This window comes from Oncorhynchus nerka, linkage group LG25 (assembly GCF_034236695.1).
Source record: "Oncorhynchus nerka isolate Pitt River linkage group LG25, Oner_Uvic_2.0, whole genome shotgun sequence".
NCBI lineage: Eukaryota > Metazoa > Chordata > Actinopteri > Salmoniformes > Salmonidae > Oncorhynchus > Oncorhynchus nerka.
In genome coordinates this window covers 55,732,911-55,740,134 of record NC_088420.1, presented here as the reverse complement: position 1 = coordinate 55,740,134, position 7,224 = coordinate 55,732,911, and positions in this window count along the sequence as shown.

The window sequence follows — 7,224 nt, the reverse complement described above, 5'->3', positions numbered from 1 at the left end:
TGATAATATAACAATAGATCTGGTAAAAGATTTAAACAAATATGCGTTTGATTTTTATTGCATCATCTTTGAAATGCAAAAAAAGGCCATTGAGACAGGAAGCTGTGGATAATTTAGATGATGTCCACAAGAGGGCAACAGTGTTGTGTGCAAAGTTTCAGACTGATACATTCAAGAATGAGAGGGCTACATAATATTTTGTATGAAGTCTCCCAGGTATCCCTCACAAGTTTTCCCAAATGTACCCAAGTGGCTGAATTGATCAATCGATACATTTTCAAGTACATAACTAAAAAATGTCAGTTTACACACTCCCAGGAATGTCATACATGACGGATCATTAGCCTCCCTACATAAAAGGTACTAACCTTCACACCTCTAGATGGCCGGGCGGAGGTGGGTGTGGAGCCAGAGACAGCAGAGAGGTCAGACTGGAGGAACCCGTCCCAACGTTTGAATGAGATGGGGTTGGAGGACTTGAAAATGGTCTCTTTGGAACTCACAGATGTCATCTGTCTTTATCACTATTGAGGATGTTTTTTGTTTTTTTATTCAGTTGGAACAAGTTTACTTTTTTACTTATTTCATTTAACCTTTATTTTAGCAGGGGATGAGCCCTGCATCAGTACATCAAATACACATCACTTATCTATAAACATCCAGTACCAGTCAAAAGTTTGGACACACCTACTCATTCAAGGGGTTTTCTAAATTTTTGCTAATTTCTACATTGTACAATAAAAGTGAAGACATCAAAACTATGAAATAACACATATGGAATCATGTAGTAACCAAAAAAGTGTTCAACAAATCAGATTCTTCAAAGTAGCCACCCTTTGCCTTGATGACAGCTTTGCACACTCTTGGCATTCTCTCAACCAGCTGCACCTGGAATGCTTTTCCAACAGTCTTGAAGGAGTTCCCACATATGCTGAGCACTTGTTGGCTGTTTTTCCCTTCACTCTGCGGTCCAACTTACCCCAAACCATCTCAATTGGATTGAGGTCAGGGGATTGTGGAGGCCAGGTCATCTGATGTAATGCAGCACTCCATCACTCCCCTTCTTGGTCAAATAGCCCTTAACACAATTCCAGGCTGTGTTGAGTCATTGTCCTGTTGAAAAACAAATGATAGTCCCACTAAGCACAAACCAGAAAGGATGGCGTGTCGCTGAAGAATGCTGTGGTAGTCATGCTGGTTAAGTGTGCATTGAATTCTAAATAAATCACTGAGTGTCATCAGCAAATCATCCCCACACCACCTCCTCCATGCTTCACAGTGGGAACCACACATGTGGAGATCATCTGTTCACCTACTCTGCATCTCAAAGACACGGCGGTTGGAACCAAAAATCTCAAATTCGGATTCATTAAACCAAAATACAGATTTCAACTGGTCTAATGTCCATTGCTCGTGTTTCTTTGCCCAAGCAAGTTTCTTCATCTTACTGGTTTCCTTTAGCAGTGGTTTCTTTGCAGCAATTCGAAAATGAAGGCCTGATTCACGCAGTCTCCTCTGAACAGTTGATGTTGAGATGCGTCTGTTACTTAAACTCTGTGAAGCATTTATATGGGCTACAACCTGAGGTGCATTTAGCTCTGCTGCAGACGATTAGAGTTAACTCTGGGTCTTTCTTTCCTGTGGCGGTCCTCATGAGAACCAGTTTCATCATAGCTCTTGATGGTATTTGTGACTGCACATGAAGAAACTTTCAAAGTTCTTGAAATGTTCCAGATTGACTAACCTTCATGTCTTAAAGTAATGATGGACTATCATTTGTCTTTGCTTATTTGAGCTGTTCTTGCCAAATATGGACTTGGTCTTTTACCAAATAGCGCTATCTTCCGTATACTAACCCTACCTTGTCACAACACAACTGCTTGGCTCAAATTCATTAAGGAATTCATTAAGGAATGAAATTCCACAAATTAACAAGACACACATGTTAATTGAAATGAATTCCAGGTGACTACCTCATGAAGCTGGTTGAGAGAATGCCAATAGTGTGCAAAGCTGCCATCAAGGCAAAGGGTGGCTACTTTGAAGGATCTCATATATAAAATATATTTGGATTTGTTTAACACTTTTTGGGTTACTACATGATTTCATGTGTGATTTCATGTGTTATTTCATAGTTTCAATGTCTTCACTACTATTCTACAATGTAGAAAATAGTTCAAATAAAGAAAAACATTGGAAAGAGTAGTTGTGTCCAAACTTTTGACTGGTACTGTACATGATAGAGTATGGGGAACACAACCATAATGAAATATGTAGACCAATAGGCAATAAGACTATTGGTCTATCATAGCCAACATAACATACATACATTGTATGCCTCAGGTATATATATATATATATATATATATATATATATATATATATATATATATATATACACACACTGCTCAAAAAAATAAAGGGAACACTTAAACAACACAATGTAACTCCAAGTCAATCACACTTCTGTGAAATCAAACTGTCCACTTAGGAAGCAACACTGATTGACAATAAATGTCACATGCTGTTGTGCAAATGGAATAGACAACAGGTGGAAATTATAGGCAATTACCAAGACACCACCAATAAAGGAGTGGTTCTGCAGGTGGTGACCAGACCACTTCTCAGTTCCTATGCTTCCTGGATGATGTTTTGGTCATTTTTGAATGCTGGCGGTGCTTTCACTCTAGTGGTAGCATGAGACGGAGTCTACAACCCACACAAGTGGCTCAGGTAGTGCTGCTCATCCAGGATGGCACATCAATGCGAACTGTGGCAAGAAGGTTTGCTGTGTCTGTCAGTGTAGTGTCCAGAGCATGGATGCGCTACCAGGAGACAGGCCAGTACATCAGGAGACGTGGAGGAGGCCGTAGGAGGGCAACAACCCAGCAGCAGGACCGCTACCTCCACCTTTGTGCAAGGAGGAGCAGGAGGAACACTGTCAGAGCCCTGCAAAATGACCTCCAGCAGGCCACAAATGTGCATGTGTCTGCTCAAACGGTCAGAAACAGACTCCATGAGGGTGGTATGAGGGCCCGACGTCCACACCGTGCAGGACGTTTGGCATTTTCCAGAGAACACCAAGATTGGCAAATTTGCCACTGGCGCCCTGTGCTCTTCACAGATGAAAGCAGGTTCACACTGAGCACATATGACAGACGTGACAGTCTGGAGACGCCGTGGAGAACGTTCTGCTGCCTGCAACATCCTCCAGCATGACCGGTTTGGCGGTGGGTCCGTCATGGTGTGGAGTGGCATTTCTTTGGGGGGCCGCACAGCTCTCCATGTGCTCGCCAGAGGTAGCCTGACTGCCATTAGGTACCGAGATGAGATCCTCAGACCCCTTGTGAGACCATATGCTGGTGCGGTTGGCCCTGGGTTCCTCATAATGCAAGACAATGCTAGACCTCATGTGGCTGGAGTGTGTCAGCAGTTCCTGCAAGAGGAAGGCATTGATGTATGGACTGGCCCGCCCGTTCCCCAGACCAGAATCCAATTGAGCACATCTGGGACATCATGTCTCGCTCCATCCACCAACCGTTGCACCACAGACTGTCCAGGAGTTGGCGGATGCTTTAGTCCAGGTCTGGGAGGAGATCCCTCAGGAGACCATCCGCCACCTCATCAGGAGCATGCCCAGGCGTTGTAGGGAGGTCATACAGGCACGTGGAGGCCACACACATTACTGAGCCTCGTCTTGTTTTAAGGACATTACATCAAAGTTGGATCAGCCTGTAGTGTGGTTTTCCACTTTAAATTTTGAGTGTGATTCCAAATCCAGACCTCCATGGGTTGATACATTTGATTTCCATTGATCATTTTTGACGACTCAAAGCCGACGTACCCAAGACGACTCAAAGCCTACACAGGCGTACCCAAGCCGACTCAAAGCAGACGTACCCAAGACGACTCAAAGCAGACCAAAGACGACTCAAAGCAGACGTACCCAAGACGACTCAAAGCAGACGTACCCAAGACGACTCAAAGCAGACGTACCCAAGACGACTCAAAGCAGACGTACCCAAGACGACTCAAAGCCTACACAGACGTACCCAAGACGACTCAAAGCCTACACAGACGTACCCAAGACGACTCAAAGCCTACACAGACGTACCCAAGACGACTCAAAGCCTACACAGACGTACCCAAGACGACTCAAAGCCTACACAGACGTACCCAAGACGACTCAAAGCCTACACAGACGTACCCAAGACGACTCAAAGCCTACACAGACGTACCCAAGACGACTCAAAGCCTATACAGACGTACCCAAGACGACTCAAAGCCTACACAGACGTACCCAAGACGACTCAAAGCCGACACAGACATACCCAAGACAACTCAAAGCCGACACAGACATACCCAAGACAACTCAAAGCCGACACAGACATACCCAAGACAACTCAAAGCTGTATTCGCCGCTAAAGGTGCTTTTATAAAGTATTAGACTCAGGGGTGTGAATACTTATGTAAATGAGACATTTCTGTATTTCATTTTTAATACATTTTCAAAAATGTATGTTAACATTATGAGGTATTTTGTGTAGATGGGGGGGAAAAATACATATTTTATCAATTTTGAATTCAGGCTGTAACAACTCAATACTAGGAAGCTGTTCCATTTTATGTTACCTTTATTTAACCAGGTAGGCAAGTTGAGAACAAGTTCTCATTCAAATGTTTGGTATACTCAGTGTATTTGAATAAAATTGGTATACTCAGTGTATTTGAATAAAATTGGTATACTCAGTGTATTTGAATAAAATTGGTATACTCAGTGTATTTGAATAAAATTGGTATACTCAGTGTATTTGAATAAAATTGGTATACTCAGTGTATTTGAATAAAATTGGTATACTCAGTGTATTTGAATAAAATTGAAATACATGTATTGTTGAATCAATTGAGATCTATTTAGCCAATTGCAGGCTAGCGTACTGTCATTTTTGCCTCAACACATTTCATTATGTTTAACGTGTGCATTGCTGTGCCAAATCTGTGATTTAGTGCATTATTATTGGGTTAGCATTGGAATAAGCTGCCTCAATATAGGTGGTAAGATCTCTCTAGGAGCTGATCCATCGTCAGCATTGTGTAATAATTATAATGTTAAAAGGTAAGATTTGAATGGAGAAAGCTGAGCCGACAGCAGCGTTATCGTTCTTTCGATCCTATCAGTATGCTCCAACGACACACTTAGTGAACGTTATCTATGCATGGTGTTTTGGGAAACGCACGAAGCTTATTAAGTTCCATCGCTATCGGGAAACCAGGCCCAGGGCTATTGTCAAAAGTAGTGCTCTACATAGGAAATAGGCAGTCATTTGGGACACAACCCATGCATAGCTAATGTACAATAGTAAATTATATTAATTGTTCTAAGCCCTGACATATCAGCACAATTATACCTGCTCTCAGCAGCGCGATAGTAATGTATTATTGATCAAAACGTCTCTCTCTTCAAAAAAAGAATATCCTACTGCGCCTGGAGCGGGAAGGAAAGAAGCGAAAGAGGGAGACGGATGTGCTGCGGAGAAAACAAAATGTCCTCTTCCCGGGCCTGGCTGTGACAAAGTTTCTGTGTTTCCTCATCTCCAGTTTGTCACTTCAGCTCGTTGACACCGCAACAAGACACATGGCTGGCAGGAAGCTCTCTGTTTCTCTCAGCTAACAAGACTCATCATCCTCCGAGAAAGAAAAGGTGTTGGTGGGTGGATGGATGGATGGATGGGGGAAGGTGTTTTCACATTACAGGAGGTCTTGCTCTGTGACTCTCAAGACAAAAACATTTTATAAAACTGACATTACATCCAACATCTCATCAACATTTTCTTGACCTTCCTATTTGATCCCAAACATCTTCTCTAAAAGATTCAAAGATCCTTTCACAGTAGTGTGCAGTCTTTACTTGTAAAAGGTCAAATGAACCACAGTCCTTGTTGTGTACCCAATTGGTAACTAATTGCATGCATGACGATTCATTATTATATCATTTTGTTAGATTCTGGGCGGCAGGTAGCCAAGTGGTTAGAGCGTTGGGCCAGTAACCGAAAGGTTGCTGGATTGAATCCCGGAGCTGACGAGGTACAAATCTGTCCTTCTGCCACTGAACAAGGCAGTTAAACCCACTTAGGCCGTCATTGTAAATAAGAATTTGTTCTTAACTGACTTTCCTAGTCAAATAAAAAGAGAGAGAAGATCCTGTATCTAACCCTGTGAATGATAGATATAGTTTACCAGCTGACATTGAGACCCCAGCCCCACCCCTTTTACTTTACTGTGTTCGGCCATTTACCTCATACTTAATGTCTGGGCTTTTAAAGTGCTATTGAGCAGAAGGAAGGCAGGCAGGATTCCAGAGCAGCTGGGGGCGGACCACAACGTGGTGTCTCTGGGCAATTGTGCCTCATTGGCAAAAGCGGGCATTAGTAATCCATAACCAACAATCAAGTAAGTCGTGACGAACTAATTTACAAAACTCTGTTTTGGAAGAGACTGACATTACAATCAAAATGATTTTGTAGTCAATTATGACACTAGAATTCATGTTACGGGAATCATATTGATGCGACAGTCTTTTTAAAATCAGAGAAGTTGGTTCTGAAGGGGCAGTTGATCTTTAAACCCTATACTGGTACTCGTATACATACGGGTTGAAAATGGCAGATTTGGGCACTGATAAGCACCTAAAATTGGAACGTAGTGGCTTTACACAATAGACATGACGTCAGAGCTCTGGCTCTGTGCTTCAAAGTGGCGGTAATTGGAAAACTCTTGCACATGTTGTTGTCTTGAGTGAGGAAAATGCTGTAAATGAAGAAGACTCACTATATTTTGAAAGATGAAACATTGAGGATTATAATAAATACCGCTTTGATGTCATACAAGCAAGCCAAACACCCGTAAGTCTTTTAACATCAATTATCTTTTTCATATTCACATGTTTCCCACAGTTGTGTCAAGTTGGCTGGATGTCCTTTGGGTGGTGGACCATTCTTGATGCACACGGGAAACGTCTCAGCATGAAAAACACAGCAGCGTAGCAGTTTGTGACACAAACTGGTGCGCCCGACACCAACTACCACACCCCATTCAAAAGGCACTAAAACTTTTGTCTTGCCCATTCACCTTCTGAATGGCACACACACACACACACAAAATCCAGGTCTCAATTGTCTCAAGGCATAAAAATCCTTGTTTAACCCGTCGCCTCCCCTTCATCTA